Source organism: Falco rusticolus, chromosome 1, assembly GCF_015220075.1.
Source record: "Falco rusticolus isolate bFalRus1 chromosome 1, bFalRus1.pri, whole genome shotgun sequence".
NCBI classification, from domain to species: Eukaryota; Metazoa; Chordata; class Aves; order Falconiformes; family Falconidae; genus Falco; species Falco rusticolus.
The window spans coordinates 2670905-2690047 of NC_051187.1; the positions used below are offsets into that span (position 1 = coordinate 2670905).

The window sequence follows — 19143 nt, forward strand, 5'->3', positions numbered from 1 at the left end:
AGATAAAGCAGAGCACTAATTACTTATTCCCATTGAAAAAGTCTAAATCAAATCTTTCTGAGACCTGAACAACAGAAACTTATAGAAGCTGTCCAAGGGTTACTTGTAGGGTTTTTGGTGTTTTTTTGCATGAGGTACCAGTTGCCTTATTTCCCCGGGGAATAGCTAGCTGTGGTGACAAAATACCATGAAAAGATTAATATTCTTAGTCTACCCAAAGCAGGAGCACACTAGAAATCTCACCACAGGCCACTCCTGGAAAGAGTTCTCACTCAGTTGTGGAAAACTAAAAGGATTTTCATTAATAGTCAAACAGCTAGTTAAAGCTTGTGAGTGGAAATAGAAATATTTGGATTTCCCCATTGGGATTTCTGGTGGAAAGTAGGCTGTGTTTTATGGCATCTACTTTCATATGTATTAAGTGAATATCATCTCAGTTGTTCAGATTTGTCTTAAATTGAGCTATCTTTGAGTGAGAGAATGCCAGTTAGAAAGTGTGCATGTTCTCCCATAGATGCTAAGGTCCGGCATTTCTTGGAGAGCAAAACTGTCTATGTCAGAGATCAGGTCACTAGAGTTAGCTCAGCTCTGCTCACTGCCAGGATGCAGGCTTGCAAAGAAACAAGGTACTGCAGCACAGAATCAGTGCCCTGGCAGTGATGTATACAACATCAGGTGCTAATTTGAAAACAGAGAACATTTTAAAAAAACTGGAGATCCTTTGTGTCTGAAGGTCTGAAGTTGTCTCAGGAATGGACATGGCTTTGGTTCTTATACACATCAAAAATCCAGCTGGTTTTACTCTTTTATCCAGATGAGTCTTCATTCCACATCTAGTGAATCCCTGTCTTGGTTTTCCATTGGGGTGCAGGGAAAGTTTTCTGAAAAAGTGGTTGTTCATTGACATTGCCTGTATTGTTTGATAAAGACTATTGCTCTTTATCAAATGTAAATTCTTAGATCTACTCAGCCTACTATTGACCTACTACCCTCTACCATGTTGACAGCAAAGAAAAACCAAAAATTCAATGCTTCCTCAGCTGAATCTTTTCACAGGAAATTAAGGGCTGAAACACTCTCCAGTCTTCCAATTCTCCAATCAGGCATGTCACCACAAATAACATTTGAGTAGCTGAAGCATATTCTCCCCGTCTGCACTCTTAAGACACAAATTTAACTGCTTTAAAAAGAGGATCCAGTGCTACTACATGACTGCAAACTACACAAAAATGAACAATTCATTGTGAAAAGCAGCACAATGGCTTCTGAGGTTGCAGCATTGGGTCCTGCCAGACAGGATGGACGACTAGTGTGCTTTTGCAATATAGGATGAAAAGATGAAGAATCAAATCAAGCTCCTATCCCAATTTAAAAAGCAAACAGAGAAGAAATCTGAGGTTGTTTCTATTTGTTTGGTTTATTTGTATATCTCATCTAGCATTTTAATTGCTCAATACGTTACTGGCTGTTCTGTTACCAACATTCTCACCAAAAGTACATGGTGAAAATATTGGGCAAGAACAGTAACTAATAAAATGAAGAAGGGCAAGGCAGCAGTCAATCTAGAGAATCTTAATCACATCAGGGAACATTGAGCAAAGTGAATTAGCAGTGCTCTCTTGAAAGGCAGAAACTTTCTCAAATATGAAGCGTTTTCCAACTGATCTTTCCAAGAACTATTCAGAACCTCTTCTGGCAGAAGGATTTTTCAGATTTCAACTTTTTTTTCTGATAACACTTCATTTGCAAAAGTTTGTTTCTTTAGAAACAGTTTGCTGAGCAAATGATCAATACATCAGTCCTTGCTCTTTCTGCCTCCAGAATGACATATCTTGAAATATTGTTAAGAACTTAACTTGTGTTTCTGACATTTCTTCCCATCTGTTGCAGTGCTGAGTCATTACAGCTACACTAATGAAGCCCATCTAGAATATGGATTGCCTGGACATTGCCTGAATTAGCGAGTTTGCAGCCGGTTAACTCTGATTGATCAACTGACATTTGCTAAGCTGTGCTAAACCATTTATCAACATACACTATAATCTTGCATTTGGCAGTACATAGATCAATTGTCTGATCTGCAGGGAGCTTGGCTGACTTAGTAGCACCAATCTTGTTACATGAGTACATTCAGACCCTTTCAAAAGCAGTATAATGAAGTGAGTGCATCAGAATGTCTGCCCTCATTGCAAAAATGCCCATCAGCATTGTAGAATGTGTCATGTAGATGCCCCAAGGCTTTATTGCATGACTTTAAATCATGTAAACAGAAGGAAAGGCAAAGACAAGAGGAGAGAAAGCAAAAAGAAATTGCAGAAGTGCTGAGGCTGATTAGTGAAGTCTTTGCAGATCACGAAATCTAAAGGATTTTCCTCCTTTCCTTGTCTCAGTGACTAATTTCTGTTACTGTAACTAGCAGTAGAAATGTTTATCCCCACCAGAACTGAAGCATTCACTTCCTCTTCTCAGTCTCCTACGGTCACTTGAAAGAGCACTTCCCTCTCCATTCTAGCTGTGGCAGGAAAGCATATAATAATACTACAAAAAACGCTATGTAGAAAAGAATTTATTTTGTGTATTAAATGCCTGTGGTCTCACTCTGTATCACCATCCCCACAGGGAATGAGTCAGGGGTAATAAGAAGCAACAGCTCAGAGTTCCCAGGAGACCATGCTACCAGAAGAAAGTGATGAAACGCAAGATATTGCAAACTTTTTCATAGGAACAGTCATATGGACAGACCACCTCACCGACCACCCCGCTCTAGTCTGGATCATCTTGGTCTTCTTCCCAGGCTCACAGCTCTGTTGCAGCCACCACCATGGGAGGAGAGCTTCAATCCAAAACTGCGGCACAGATGCAAGTATTTGAGGAAGTTTAACAGCAAGGAAGATGCAGGAGCCAGTATTTCATAACCAAATCCCTGGCAAGGGCATTACAACCCATGCAGTGAGCAACATGATGATTTTATTGTCTTTCTCTGCCATCCTTCAACTTGTTCTGACTGTTGGGTTGGCATTACTAGACAGGTTATCTTCAGCAGGCACAACTTGGCAGTAGGAGTCAAAACCCTAAATATACAGCAAGGAAAGGAAATCCTGGCCACCAGTTTGCCTTCTGTATGACTCTCCCAGAGCCTCAGCCTACTTAGAAAGATATTACAGAGTCTTCAGTATAGTTTAAAATCTTTGTTCAGGATTTAGAAATACAGAAATAGGGGCATTTCTAAGGTGGATGAGCATAATTCTTCCTTTCGTACCTTTGTTTGTGGATCTTCATGGCATACTAGGGGTCAGAACCTCTCAGCAGACTCCTTACACATACACATTTGTGCACAAGTACACATCCACATAGGCACTCATGCACAGATGCTCAGGTCTAAAAGAACTGTGACTATTCTTCTATTTCAGGCCTTCATTACTAGGCCCGTTCTACTACAATTGTTCCAACAAATTGTTGCCCAGACCAGACTCATAAGGCAAGCTCTGGGGCAGAATGATTCTTCTGACTCACACTCATTTCAGCCAACATTTCTCACAGTCTGTAACCTTCAATTTCCTCTGGTATGAGCTGAAAGTGCCTCTGCTGCTCTGCCCTCCTAACTCAAGAATTTATGCAGGCAGTTTTGCTGCACCTTAGCTTTGTTCCTCCTCTGGTAATGAAAAGTTGGATAAACCTCACCAGAAAGGGACAGACAGGAACGGAGGAATGGAGAAACAGCCAAACTGGATCAGACCCACAGTCTGTCTAGCCTCGAATCCTGTCTCCACCAGTGGCTAACACCAAATGCTCCAGGAGAAGGTGTAAAAGCCCTGTAACAGGCAGCTTTGGAAGAATTTCCCTCCGCTAAAGTTCTTATCCTGATCTTCAGTAATTAGAGGCTGGCTTCAGCCCTGAAATTACACAGCTTAATACCATTCGCAAACATGTATTCATACAAGCGCTAAAGCTCTGCCTCTTTTTAATATTCAAATGAACACAAACTCTCCTTCTGAACTTCAGAGAGAGAAGCTGTGTTTCCAAACAACAACTAATGAGCTGCCAGGTTACATGCAAAACACACTTCCAGCTGAACAAGATGAACAGTTTATTCCCATACAGGTTGTTTAGTTAGATTAAAACTCTCTAAGGTAACAGAGTTTCTGTTTACATGTATACACACAGACACAAGCACAATTAAGGAAATGAGAAATGGGCTTTACCTTAATGTCTGCTGAGATCTGAAAGAATCTCTGCTTCACTCCCTCCTTTCTTTTTTCTCTGTCTCTCTCCCTCTCTCTTGCATGGCTGGACTGACAGGTTGGCAGAGCTGAGAACGACAGGTTGGGTTTGTTTTTTTAGGCACAACTCCTCCCCCTCTTAAAGAGAGGAAAAAAAAAAGCAAGACTGTTTGGGAAAAGTTCACAGAAAATCCCATCCTTTCACAACATTACAACTGACAAGAAATACAGTACAATTGGGAACACAGCAGTTTTCTGATTTTTCCCCTCAGAAAGGCTCAAGGTCTACTTTGCAATAAGTATGACACAACCAGAGGATTTACACTAGGAACTAATTTGACCCCAAACCTTTCCCATTTCTCTGATAACTGATCCAAGAGATAATTATAGTTCATTTAAGGCAGCCTTGACAAGAGAATTTCTGTAAAAGTGGAAAGGGCTTTTTGCATAAAACACAAATATCTTTGTGCCTTGGATTTCACCCACATACCCCACCACCACTATGTCTAATAAGCCATGAGTAGATGTCTGAAGTCCTTATTTCCTTTCCCCCCACTGCTACTGCTAACCTACCTGCACTCACAGCAGAGAGCAGGTTATTTTAAACACCTGTTCTACTCCATCCTCTGTCATGGTTGGATAGAGACCACCTCGCCTTTCATCACTCTCACCTGGAATGTGATAGCAATCCCAGAGAGCTAGGAGAGATCTTTAACAGGCCACACTAGCCACAAAAATGGGGCCAGTGTAGAAGGAGGTGTACAAGTACAGAGCAATACTGTTAATTGTGTGCTTCCACAGGCCTTCCCAGGAGTTCTGGCTTCACCTAGACAGAATACATTCCTGGGAACTCCTGCTACTAGAAAGATTTTTAACTCAGCCCATTAGAGAGTGTTACACAGAAGACGCAGACCGTGGTCTTACCCTGAGCCTGTCAATAGGGTCTTCAGACTAGGGCTGTGTTCAACGAACTCTGCTTACTCCTACTTCTGTGCACTGCTGCTGCTTGTGCCTCTGCCCACCTAGCCATGGAGCTTTGCCTCTGGGGGTCATGGGCAGAAATATTTGTTAATAAATGCCAAGAAAGAGGAGCCAAGAGGTTGGTGGCTGGTGACAAAATAGCTTCTACACTCCCACTTCCCTGCAATCTACCGAAAAAAATGAGAGGCAAGTCCTTTGTGCACTAATGTTTTTCCGAAGGTGGCAGTCTGGGCACAAATCTGCAATTTCTATGGTCTGCTCTGCAATTCCTATGGCCTACTCAAAATTCTACTCCACAGAGTAGCTGTCTTTTCCTTACCCTGCTATTCCAAGCCTTTAAAGATACAGTAAACTAATGAGAGTCATCTGCATAAATTTGCATCACAGACTCCTTGAATAGAATCCCTATCTCCTCTGGGTCAGATTTGCAGCTGGTTTATAACAATGAAGTTTCAGAGACTTCATTCACCTGCTCACCAGGCTGGCATGACAGTATTCAGTGTGCTGATAAGCAACAGCTCCACAAAGCCATTAAGTGTCCCAAAACTTCAGGGAAAAACCCCCAACACTAGCCAGTTTGATTTAACGTTATGGTGAAGCAGATTAGAGGTGAATTCAATGGCTATCACACAAAGTCAGTATGACACCATATACAATAATGTTCAGTTTCACCTCTTGCTAGCTCAGCTTTTTTTCTTTTATACCAGGGGAGGGCCATGTCCATCTTTTACAGGACTGACTCCCATTCCTCCCTGTCTCCTGCAGAATGCATTTCCTTTCTGTCTCTTCTATCAGGCAACTGTTCTTAATCGTGTTCAGCTCCCTACTTAAGATTTCCAGAGAGATAACACAAATGCTCAGAAATCTTTCCTGCCAGTGGAACAAGTTAACTGAATCCAGACAAAACTGGCCAAGGCCAGCACCAGAGTTCAGCGATAATGAATCATGGCTGAATGCACCAGTGCCTGCTGAGTGCCTCTATGAAGTGAGAAACTGTTCTTAAGGTTACAGCATGGTAACGCTCTTCATGTTTCTGCCTTAATTTCTAATACAGATGGGATGGGGATAGGAGCGTATTAGCATTAAGTCCATGCCAGTCTCAGCATTGCAGTACTAAAGGTAGATTTACTAGTAGAGAGATCCAGCTGTAGCTTGCTTTGGCACTGATTAACAGTCTTCTCAGTCCTTCCTCCTCAGCATTATGAGGCTGGAGATCCAGATCCTTCTAAAGCTTTGCAACCTGCAGAATCCTTAAGGAGGAGGGGTAGATCCAAAGGGATTCTCTCTGCTGACCCATCACCTGCCCCAACACCAAAGAGCCGGGAACTAAAACATGCCCAGTACAACCTTCCTGCTTTACCTCTGGCATATTGACCCCATGTGGGCTGGCCAGCCTGTGGGCTTCTAGAGGAGGAGAGAAGCTGAGCAGCATTGCAACAAGAGAGAATATGCCAATTGCCAGCTATAGCTTCCTGCTCAGTCCCAGACCAACTTTGTGATGCAAACCTGGAGCATGACACACGTTTGTATGGCTAGTCTGTGTCCACCCCAGCAGCTAAGGGTGCATACAATCCAAGAGCTGGTTCATAGTTCTTAGCAAACAGAGTTGCTCTAAGAGCTTAAAATCAGTCAATAAATGCGCTTCAATTAAGTACTACAGTGAGGTTAGATTTCCTGTTTTTCCTGTTTAACTAGCAAGTTTTAAGGCAGTCTAATAACGAACCCTCAGAGCACAGCTTATTACAGCATCAGAAAGGTTGCAAAATTGCATACAACTTCGGTTTATTATATCCAATTATCCCTTAAAAAGAAAAAAAAGAAAAAAAAAAAAAAGAAAAAAAGAGGAAGGAACATGTCTTAAGTAAGAACTTAATCCAAAATGTCTTGATACCAATAAGAAGATCCCAATGGTTTTCAATAGGCTGTGGCTCAATAAAACTAATACAAATCTGGGATTTTTGTGTATTGCTACTAATGTTAGACTAGCATTTCCCATTGATTTGCAATTGGATTCTGTATGCTCTGCTCCCCTGTCCTGCTTTGAAACATCTGCCTCAAAGCATACAAACAGTCCTTTGTCTTTGCAGGTTTCTTGGGCAGGTATAGCTGAGCTGATACCAATCACACTGGACCCACCTAAGTATTGCAAAGGGGGAAAGGGAAAAAATCCTCTGCATTTCAGTTCCCAGCTTTTAGCCCCTGGGAGTGTGGATCACTCCAGCAACCTTGCAGTGGTCACTGATCCACATCCATTACCTCAAAGCCCAGCAACAACATGCATAATCCAGGCTGCCTGAGCCTGTTGTTGAACTGGCTGAGTCTGTTGCTCTAAATTTCCACCCATTCAAAGTTCAAACTCTCTTTTTACTACCTATAAACTGCAGGTGCTTAAAGTTTGATAGGGAGGTGAGAAGCCCCCTGCAGAGAAGAGCAGCAAGTGGGACAAGGTATGCTAGCTTCAGTGCTTACAGATTGGTGGTGCCATGAAAATCAGCACAAAAGTTCCTGCTAATTTACAGGGTGTGGATAAGCCACATGGATGTCACAGGCCCTCTGGCACATCTGGAAGGTCATGCAGGCTGTTGGGAGCTACAGAAGGGCTCCAGCCCTCCTATATGTGCTATTGCACAGGGAGAATATTTCAGTCTGGGGACTGAATAATTCACCAAGAAATCAGCTGGCCAGTGTGGAAATAATTTTAAATGATCTGAGCCCTTAGGTATTACATTAACTGGATCTCTAGGGAAGGATGTGGATTATTGCAGCTGAATAGAGCCCTTATTTATCAGATGGAAAAGGTTAATGTCATTTCCTTTCCCTTCCTCCATGGTTTTTCTTACCACACCACCATTTATGGATAGCATAAGGTGCAGACAGTGTAAGAACATGTGCTTGATTGTTTAAATGACCAGAGCTGTTACTTTAATGGGGGGGAGGGGGTAAGAAATTAAGATTTCTTCTCGTTTCCTGGGGGGAATTACAGGCCTAGGAAACATAAAACACTGAAAAAAGGAAATGGGCTTGTGGAGCACCTGGTCTTTGATTTGACATCCAAGAGTACCTAACTGAATGAGGGAATTTTGCATTCTCATCTACTGTGTGAGCATAATGAGAACCAGGATCAAACTAATCTAATATCCTTATTTCATACTTTATAAAGAGAGAGTGCATTAAGAAAGGTCATTTGTTTTTTACTCCTTAATGAAGTTTAAATACAGTTAAATTAAGTTCTACTAATAAAGAGTCTATGCTTTTTTCTAATTTGCCTCTGGAGTCTCAAAAGCTGTTGACCTGAAGACAAATATTGGAGTGGTTCAGCTATCTATTACATGCTTTACTAATGATGTCAACAAGGCAATTCTAATACCAGCTATGGAGACAATTTCCATGGCAATAAGACTGAGAGCAGTGAAAGCTTAGATTAAAAGAAAACCATTCTTCTAGTAAAAGACAAGACACCTAAGTTTATTTCCCGGTCTCTACCACAGTATATCGCTAGGTAAGCCACTTGGGGAGATCCTCCTAGCATAGTAATAAAGATAGACCTGAAACACACCGTCTGTTGTCAGAGTTCAAGAGAAGGAAATTTGCTTCTAACCATTTGGGGATTCAAGGATGCCAGAACCTGGCTTCCCGTACGAGTCAACAGAGAAAGACGAGTATGGTATTTGTGTTAGGCTTCTTAGTACAGCCCTTCCTTCTCAGTATCTACAAGTACCCAGATCACTCAACATAGGTGCCATGCATATTTGTCCTTGCCATGCCATATATAATAGATGGTTTAAACTCCCCACCACCCCTCTCGCTTGCAGAACCATCAGTAGAATTTAAGTCCATTCTAAGCCCCATAAGAAGACATCTGAATATAGCTGCTGGTCTCTCTGACCCCATGGAACTACAAGATGTGAAATTTCCTCCTAGCTTCGAGGTCCAGCTGCTTCCCTCCCCCTGAATCCAACTCCATGCTGGAACAAAACTCAGATGCCCACCTTTCCTTTCTCCACAACCCATAATGAATGGAAAGAAATCCACATAGAAGGAATGATGAGGATCAGAACTTCTATGTATACGCTGAATGATTCTGAGGTAACCTTTCTGGACCCAGCTTTCCATTTGTGAAACTGAGTCAGTAGCATGACCTTACCTTGCAAAGGTGTCTTGAGGACAAAAAATTAATACCTGGGGGCACTGCAGCGGGGATAGCTAATTCCAGATCTGAATAAAATGAGAAGGAAGATGCCCATTGACTTATATGGGATTTAGAATGAGCCCTTATTCATTTTACATCAGCCACTGAACAGCCATTTGAGGATAGCAGTGAATAACTATTAATATTTGTGAAGTTAAACAATCAGCATCTAAGTTATAATGGAGTAAATTAATGTATGTATCTAAGGCAACCACAATGTGACTACTGAGTTGGCTTCATGAAGTGAGTATTTGCAGATCATGAAAAGAAGCACATGTAAAAGCTGAGTGCATCTGTTCTGATTTTTTTTTTCTTGCCCATAAAGGAACAACTCTCCTAGACAACCAAGCAGCAAGATATTACAGCAAATAGTCTTTCACATAAAGCCAACCTTGACTTTGTTATAATTGCTATGTAAATATAATCCCATTCATCAATTAAATGCTACTCTCCTGGGCTAGAACATTATACATGTTCATTGAGATGGAATCCCTGTCAATTCAGTTTGCTAACTCAGTATTCATGTGCATTAGCCTTGGAAAAGAGAATGTGATTGCTTGAATAAATTCAGCCACTACCTCCAGCATCCCTGTATCAGTTGACACGCGTCAGTCTGACTGTAATACGGGTTCAGAAATATGTTGCCATGGAAATCCTAAATATTCAGTTCTTGGCAGGGGAATTCAAATGGGATACTTGATAAATAGAAATAGCCCAGCCCTTGCCAACTGCATAGCTAACCCCTCGGTCTTAAGATGTTAATGAGAATCAGGAAGGGATTTTTTTTCCCAAAGTACTTGAAGAAGAAAAAGTCTTAATTTTCACTAATATTTGTACTTCCAAGTTACAGATTCCTTAGTGAGTCAGGAAATCTCTCCCAGAATTTCCCACTGCATAAGTACAGTCTCTCCAGTGGGGTTAAATTACTTTTGAGCTGTCTGGATCCAGCCAGTTCCACGGGCCAGAGGGTAATCGTTAATGGTCTCTGACTGCTTAGGTATTGCTACTCAGCAGTAGCCTTGCACCCAGGACGACCTATGTTTTCTGTCCCTGTATACCACCCACATGGGGCCAGCCAGTGTCTGACCCCTTGTTTTATGGTTATTGTTCTATGTGACTGAACATTCTTAATAATTCAGCACGGTTCTATAGCTCTGCTGTTTCCTAAGCATGGTTGCAAACTTTACAACCCAAAATACAACCCATAAATAGATTTCCCTCTCAGGCAGAATCCAGCAGCTGTTTAACAACGTACAACAGCCGCGCCCCCCCCCCCCCCCCCCCCCCCCGCAGCAGTTTAGCACAAGGAGTAATGTGTGTCATAGCTAATTAAGCTGTAGGCAATTCAGGCTGCAGACCAATTCTTTGCTCTGTGTTGGTAAGGCAGCACAGCAAACCTTTACTGGGGGCGTGAAGTACTACTGTAGTATTGCAAATTTCAGCAAGTGTTACTGGGGAGGAGAAATGCAGTTCCATGGGGCGCAGTGGGCATTGTCCGTAGACATTGACATGCTGCAGCACGTCCATAGAAAAGCAACGAAGCTGCTGAAGAGTTGAGAGAGAGAGCAAGTCTTATGAGAGAGGCTGAGGGAGCTGGGCTTGTTTAGCCTGCAGGAAAGGAGGCTGAGGGAACACCTTATCATATTTTACAACTACCTGAAAGGAGGTGATAGTGAGGCGGGTGTTGGTCTCTTTACCCAAGTAACAAGCGATAGGACAAGAGGAAATGGCCTCAAGTTGCACCAGGAGCGGTTCAGATTGATTGGAAAAAATTCTTCACCAAAGGATTGTCAGTCATTGGAACCCACTGCCCAGGGAAGCGGTTGAGTCCTCATCCCTGGAGGTGTATAAAAGATGCGCAGATGTGGCACTTAGGGAACATGGTTTAGCTGTGGCCTTGGCAGTGTTAGCTTAATGGTTGGACTCGATGATCTTAAAGGTGTTTTCCAACCCAAACAATTCCGTGGTCCTGCAGTAAAGCCAGTTTTGGGACAGGAACACAGTTGTTTTGACACCTTTGCTCCCAGAAAGCGCTGCAGAAGCCCTTTGCCAGCGCTGCGCTTTTTGTGCGGGGGGAGCGGGAGGGCCCGGAGCGGTGCTGGGGGAGCGGGAGGGCCCGGCGCGGTGCGGGGGGAGCGGGAGCGGCCGGAGCGGTGCGGGGGGAGCGGGAGGGCCCGGCGCGGTGCGGGGGGAGCGGGAGCGGCCGGAGCGGTGCGGGGGGAGCGGGAGCGGCCGGCGCGGTGCGGGGGGAGCGGGAGGGCCCAGAGCGGTGCGGGGGGAGCGGGAGCGGCCGGAGCGGTGCGGGGGGAGCGGGAGGGCCCGGAGCGGTGCGGGGGGAGCGGGAGCGGCCGGAGCGGTGCGGGGGGAGCGGGAGCGGCCGGAGCGGTGCGGGGGGAGCGGGAGGGCCCGGAGCGGTGCGGGGGGAGCGGGAGCGGCCGGCGCGGTGCGGGGGGAGCGGGAGCGGCCGGAGCGGTGCGGGGGGAGCGGGAGGGCCCGGAGCGGTGCGGGGGGAGCGGGAGCGGCCGGAGCGGTGCGGGGGGAGCGGGAGCGGCCGGAGCGGTGCGGGGGGAGCGGGAGGGCCCGGCGCGGTGCTGGGGGAGCGGGAGCGGCCGGAGCGGTGCGGGGGGAGCGGGAGCGGCCGGAGCGGTGCGGGGGGAGCGGGAGGGCCCGGCGCGGTGCGGGGGGAGCGGGAGCGGCCGGAGCGGTGCGGGGGGAGCGGGAGCGGCCGGAGCGGTGCTGGGGGAGCGGGAGGGCCCGGCGCGGTGCGGGGGGAGCGGGAGGGCCCGGCGCGGTGCGGGGGGAGCGGGAGCGGCCGGAGCGGTGCGGGGGGAGCGGGAGGGCCCGGCGCGGTGCGGGGGGAGCGGGAGGGCCCGGCGCGGTGCGGGGGGAGCGGGAGGGCCCGGAGCGGTGCGGGGGGAGCGGGAGGGCCCGGCGCGGTGCGGGGGGAGCGGGAGCGGCCGGAGCGGTGCGGGGGGAGCGGGAGGGCCCGGAGCGGTGCGGGGGGAGCGGGAGCGGCCGGAGCGGTGCGGGGGGAGCGGGAGGGCCCGGAGCGGTGCTGGGGGAGCGGGAGCGGCCGGAGCGGTGCTGGGGGAGCGGGAGGGCCCGGCGGGGTGCGGGGGGAGCGGGAGGGCCCGGCGCGGTGCGGGGGGAGCGGGAGGGGCCGGAGCGGTGCGGGGGGAGCGGGAGCGGCCGGAGCGGTGCGGGGGGAGCGGGAGGGCCCGGCGCGGTGCGGGGGGAGCGGGAGCGGCCGGCGCGGTGGTGCGGGCCGGGGGCGGCGGGGGCCGGGCGGGGCGGGCCGGGGGCGGGCGCTATCCCTTCAGCACCACGGCCGCACGGGGGGTGCGCGCCGCCGGCCCCGCCGCCTCCAGCTCCCCGCTCCCCGCTGCCGCCATGAGGCTCGGCCCGGCCCGGCCCGGCCGCCACCCCCGGCCGCTGGGTCCCGGGCACGGACCTGCCGGCTCGGCCGCTGGCACAGCGGGATTATCTCGTTCTGCCGCGGTGCAGAGGAACGAAAAGAAGAAACCGCCTTTCTTTCGCTTTACGTTTCATGTGGTTGAGTACTGGAGAACAAATTAACCTAGGAGGATTTTCCAAATGTAAGCTGGGAACAAGGCAAGGTTATTTTTGAAAATACAACAGTCCCAAACCAGCAAATCCTTTTCCTGCATGTTGTCTAAGACCTTTCATCGGCACTAAAAGAACACGGAGGAAAGGTGCTTTTCTTCAAGTTAACAGGAAATATTATCCAAAACCTTTTTTTAGTTAAACACTGATTGTGCTTTCTCCTCTTCTCAAACACTGTTTCTGTACACAGAATTATGCCAGAAGAAAACTAAGCAACCAGGCAATCTGCGGCACTGATTTGGCAATTTAGATAAAACCATATCTGGGTTAATAAAACCTAGAACTTCGTTTGCCTAAGACAGACATCCCTGCCATTCTCTTGAACTTTAGTAATTTCATTTTCAGCTGAGACTGTTTCATACTCCACTATTGCAGAATAATCTGCCTACCAACTCAATAAACTCAGCTCACTGCATGCTTCTGTGCTGCTTTAAGTTGGGTCTGGGGGAGGAAACAGCTGTCTTTAGAATTGAGCAGATACCTGGGAATTCAGTAGCTTCCCATGACAGCAAAAAATATTCGGTAATTTATTTTCAGGTGAGACTTTTTCCATCAAAGACAGAGAATTTTAAGTTTCTGTTCAAGGTCAGGACCTCCATAGTATCCCAGTTTTCTGTGTTATACATTTAAAACATTCATAGCTGGCCAGAAGAAACATTGAAAAGAAATGCTTCTGCTTCTATTGAGAGAGGAAATTTCTAAACACTGGTGGTAAAGTTTACTTAAAGGACTGGACTTGTCTTCCTCCAATAGAGTTCACCATTTGCATTTGGCAACTTTCATGCCTTTGTGCTGAACAAAGTAAAGAATTGTGCAGAGCAGATTAAAAAAAATCTGCATCAAGAAGGGCTGCGAAACAGGAGTAGGAAAATATTCTTGTCAGACAAACCACTCTCACATCATGTATGCATACAAGCTAAATATTTCAGATAGAGCCATCACATCTTCCTGCACATTGCAAAGAACAATTTTTAAGATCTATAATGTGAGATACTGCAGAGCATGGACTGCACCAGTGTTGTGTATTCTGTAAATTGCAGTGGCTTTCAAAAGCGTGTGAAATAATTTTATCTGCAGTCACTGGATTGTATGTTTTTTATTTTGTGTTTCAAAATATAAGAATAATGTAACACTTTGTTGGCTTAGTGGTGGAAATTGATTTGGGTTATCAAGTGAAGTCTGGTAAAAGTCCAAGATGCCTTTCCTGAATGCTCGGTCCTTACGTTTGAACCAGAAACACTATCTTATTAACCAGGTGTCAATCACAGTCCATGTGCTTGGTTCCAGCCACTAAAAATTGTAAACAGGTACAGTTTAGATTGCCAAGTCTACCTGTCCTTCCCTAGCATCTATTACTTGTTCTGCTTTCCACTGCCCTGGAGTTTTCTTAAGTGCTTCATCCTTCGACTCAAATGAGGAATGCTACTGTATGACTTCTTGAAAGATTGTTTTGCAAAGCTCAGTGATCCCGTGCAGCTCTGGCAGCACAGCAAGAACTGAATTGCCAGCAGAGGGGGGGAGTCAGAGAGACACTGTGATTTGATCTAACATTCACTGAAGTCAGTGGAAGTATTCTCACTGATTTTGTCAATAAAAAACAGGGAAAACCCACTAGAGACGTTTGTGTAATATTTTCTCCAATTCACGTTTTTTTTAAGTCCTACCCATGACATCAGTTTTCCTTGCTGTTTATAGTAAAGAGTGCTCTTCACTTTTTCTGTGCAATAAAAAAAAAAAATAATTAAAAAAAAAAAAAGCTCTGGAAAATGCAAGGCCACATATGGTCTCATGAATAATGATAAAGATGAAAAAAATCCTCCTTGACCAGAGTGAAAAGGCACTGAGCAGCTTTAACAGAGAATGCCGTATGCCAACCCCTCATGCCCCTAATAAATCTGCATTTGATCGTGCGCTCTAAGTCCTTAAGCACATTGTAGAAATGGGGTAAATCCTCTTTTGGAATTTAGTGACTTAAAAAAATGAAAAGCAACATAATTCCATTTATTTTAACATCATCAGACTCTGAAAAAGAAGGCTTGATCATATAATGGGGTAGTGTTATTGTTATTTCTATGATTACCACTCTGTTTTAACACTTGACACTGCACATTGCTGCTAGCCAATTCAGTCTTTTGCTGTGGAGTTACACAGACGAGAAGCATGTTAAGAGATGGAGTGAGGCACAAAAAGCTGTTTGCTTCAGACTTTTTTCTCCAAGAAAGTCTAATTTATCTATAGTCCAAATAATGCCACTGAGCCTGGATGGGGCAGTGGTGCTGGAAAATGTTGCTTTTATGCTTTCTGTTCATGTGCCGCTGAAGTCTGATAAGGTGGTATCCCACATATCCTATCCTTTAGTATCAACAGAATGTTTTTGGAATTGGGTCCTAGCACTAAAATAAAACCCAGCAAATCAACCAACCAAGCAAAAAAACCCAAACAAACAAAAAAAACCCAACTGAAAAAAAACCACCCCCAACCTAAAAACTAACCAACCAGTGAACCAAAACCCCTACAGAGCTCAAAGTCCTGTTGAGGTAGGATTCTTACTGTTGGAGCTTGAGGGATTTTAACACAGGCAATATAGAATGTAGCAAGTTCTCATTTCCCACCTTCTCTGGAACAACTCTCAAGTACGTTCCTTATCCACTTTTTCCTTAACTACTCCAGTTCTGAAGCTGAGTTGAGGCAGCCCTATTGGCCTAACCAATTATCCAGGGGAAATCAAATGGAGATGTCTCCTGGTTCTTTTCTGATGTGTTTTTGCTTTCACCAACAGGCATAGTGTCCTTTAAGTCCTATGAGAATTCCAGTTCTCACTGGTCCATTGGCTCCTTGGCTCTTTGTCAAGCCCTTCATCTTCAAAGCACTCCATCTCCTTTTGATGCCAGCGTCTTTATTTGCATTTCGTAGCACCCAGAACAAGCTCAGCAAATATGTTTACAGTCTGACATATGCTTTGTAGAATTGCCAGGTTGGAAAAAAAAAAAAAGGGTTCAGGAAATGGAGATATCCATGGACCCTTAACAAACATTACATTCTTGACAAAAAACAAGGCAAATGCATCCTCCACTGACCTAGGTCACCTTTGAACAGACACAAGGTTCTTTCTCAACTTGCCAATTCTCCTATTCTATTAGAGGACAAATTTGTGTTTTGGTGTGTTTTCTTTTCTTGTTTATCTATTGATCATTGAATAAATTGCAAATTCTGAATTTGGCCATCGTAGAAACAGGTTCAAAGCTTCACAATTGACTTCTCACTTACTTCATAACCAAGGTGCCAGTCTCCTGAAATTCATACAGCTCCTCATTTACTTCTTCTTTCTTATGATTCAGATTTTCAGTTGGGCCTGGATTCTGACATCCTTCCAATACATACTAATTTGTTACTCCAATACTCCCATTCATTTCAGTATTCTTCAGTGGGAGTATAATGACAGAATCTAGCTATATGTGATAGATGTTTTGGAAATATCCTTTAGCCACATTATCGTCCCTGTATTATCCCTTGCTTACGGTGCCAATGACCTTTAGGGCTAAATAAAAAGCTGGATCTGATCAAAACACTGAATAACACAGTCTTTTTCCTAATCTAATAGGCTTTCAAGAATCAGAGATCTGTGAACCACTCCCAAACACCTATTTATAGTTTGTTTTCAGGAACTATGAAGATGATGTGTCTTCACAGCACTTAGTGATCATGCCACTTCCACATTTCATAATGCACCTACAAACCTTTGCCCACAGATCCCTAAGTATTTACAGGCCAAATACTCTGATTGCCAATACAGCTCAAAAATAATGTAAAGAACTGTTTTACTCTGAAGGCAGCACATACCATGGGCAAATGCTGCTCGCATAAAAATAAAAATGCAAACAGTGTAGGTGCAGTGCATTCGGAAATCTCCTCTCCAGCAGCACTCAATAGTTTTGGACATGCTCATCCTAACAAGGTAGCACACACGCAGAAGTGCAGAGAGGAGATTGCACCTGGTCTTCATAAAGAATGTGTTGGGGCTGAGGCATTGTCTGCCTAGAGAGAGATCACAGCTGACTTACAGGATTTACTCATGGAATAAAATGGTATTCTGAGCAGCTGGAAACAGGAAAAAATTTGTTCCTCTTTTACTTAAGTTCGCAAACCTCATTTCTATTAAAATGTTATTGTTTCTGAAAATGTGTAATGTTTTTCTAATATGTAATTATAAACCACAATGAACATCCAGTTTTTTAATGTCTTTAAGAACTTGTTTTAACTTCCACTCCGTATCTTCACTCAAATTTCCTTTGATGCATTACTTTGGCTAAAGTTTTGTTATAGCGTTTTCCATGTAAATTTATGTCATAGCAAATAAATATTTGAACAAGTGAATCCTTCACTCTGCAAACCAATTTTGAGTCACCACATAGCATACATAGGTATTTAACATTATTTTAAAGCAATTACTCACACCATATTGACATAGTAGGCAGAACAATTGTGAGACAAGTGTCCTAGTCATTTCTCTACTGTGTTGATGTGTGCCTACCTCACCAAGAAGATTTCTTCTAGAATTCCCAGCTTACCCAAGAGCAGAGAAAAAAATCAAGGGTGAAGGATGAATGCAAAACAAATGGTACAGCTGGTTTGTGTGAGCTTAGTGAAAGAAGTGATGTAAATTCAGAACTTCATAGTGCAGTCATGCCTCTTCACAGGGAGAATAAGAGGCAGACCTTCTCAGACTTGAGAAGTACAGAAAAAAGTTAGGAGAAAACCAATAGTTACGAAGAGAAGTCCATTGGTGTGAAGAAAAAAGTGATGGAAAGCAGTTTGTGTGTATTGGTGGGTATGTGAATGTCTGAAAAAATTCATTGTGCATACTGTATATATATAGATGCTTTTTCGGCTTGTGCCAAATTAGGATGAAATTAGCGGGATGCGCCTAGCAATGTAGTTTAAAAAACACAATTAAACAATGCTTGCTATTGTAAGGGTGTTCTGTCCTAATCGAAATGCTAAACACAGAAATGTGCAACCACTTTCCCATGTATAGGTATGGAAACAATACAAAAGGTACTTTACCTTCACTTATGCCTCCATGAGGAAGTTATTTCAAGGGTCCTTTGTTTCTTGTGTGCTAGCAGCTGGGCAACTGTAAAGGAAAACAGGGGCTGGGTTAATAATAAAAAAAGGTACAAGCCGTAGACTCCAAAGACTCAAGTTAAATATTTACTCCAGTTTGTTCTTGTGAGCAAACTCAGAGGGTCTGCTTTGCTAAGCGCTGGCATCTTGAGAAGCAGGCGAGGGCCAATCTGCTGCTAGCCCAGCCGCTTCCCGGTCTGCCGCGCAGGCACCTGCAGCAGAAAGCTGAAGTCACCTGTGCACATCCAGGTTAGGATTCAAAAAAACAAGAAGCAGGAAATTCACCCATGTAAGAAAAGACCTTCACAATTCAAATGGTACTTCAAATATTTACACACGGGATCAGATTTGGAATTACCTGCTGATATACAACTTCAGAATAAACAGGATCAAGTTTATACTTACATTCTATTTTATTTATTCAGATTTTTTTTCTACAGAAAACCTTTTGTTTCTGTATTAGCATGAGGCTAAGGTAAAGACTTCCAGTGCACACAAGAAGTGCAATCTCCTTTTCTATCGGAGTCACAGAGCAGGCAGCATTACATGTCAGTACCTGCTAGGCAGATACCTGGGAAAAGGTGAAGCTGGAGTGCAGCCTTTGCCCTGAGTCAGAAGTTCTGCTGCTTTGGGACCCTTCAGAAAGTGTACTACCTCCTGCTTTTCACTTTCCACAACATTATGTTCAGGCTGTTCATTAAGGCATTTGAAGATTAATTTGTACACTTACAGATTAATTGAGGCCACCTGAATTTCTAGGTATGGTTCTATACTGTGCAAGGTCAGACCAGTATGCAATCCCTGCTCAGAAACCCTGTCCATTTCTGAACCTTAAATATGAAATGAACCTATAACAGAAAACAAAACCAACAGCAAACCTTAAGGACCATGCAGAGGAATGAGTTGGTGCATTCTCAACTTCTCCAGCTCATGCAGCCAGCCATCAACAGGAGAAGGTTATGCTAACTCTCATTAATCTTGGTTTTGCTGAATCAATCTCCCCTA

At 44.5% G+C, this 19143-nt stretch overlaps 1 protein-coding gene across 8 annotated transcripts in view; it reads right to left on the bottom strand.

Annotated features, from left to right (window-relative positions):
- KCNJ16 (potassium inwardly rectifying channel subfamily J member 16) overlaps positions 1-18398 on the bottom strand; it is a 35625-nt gene extending 17227 nt beyond the window's left edge. For 2 of the 8 annotated variants that reach the window (XR_005106823.1, XM_037404652.1), the window contains exons 1-3: positions 18230-18398; positions 18079-18148; positions 4203-4309 (exon numbers count right to left, since the gene is read on the bottom strand). The gene's annotated coding sequence lies outside the window, so the exon portion shown is untranslated. Of the gene's footprint in view, positions 1-2307; positions 2847-4202; positions 4357-9345; positions 9417-14097; positions 14305-18078; positions 18149-18229 lie in introns of those variants that run through there. The other 6 variants (XM_037404658.1, XR_005106822.1, XM_037404665.1 and 3 more) reach the window with 6 other exon arrangements.
- Between the last annotated feature and the right edge of the window lie 745 nt (positions 18399-19143).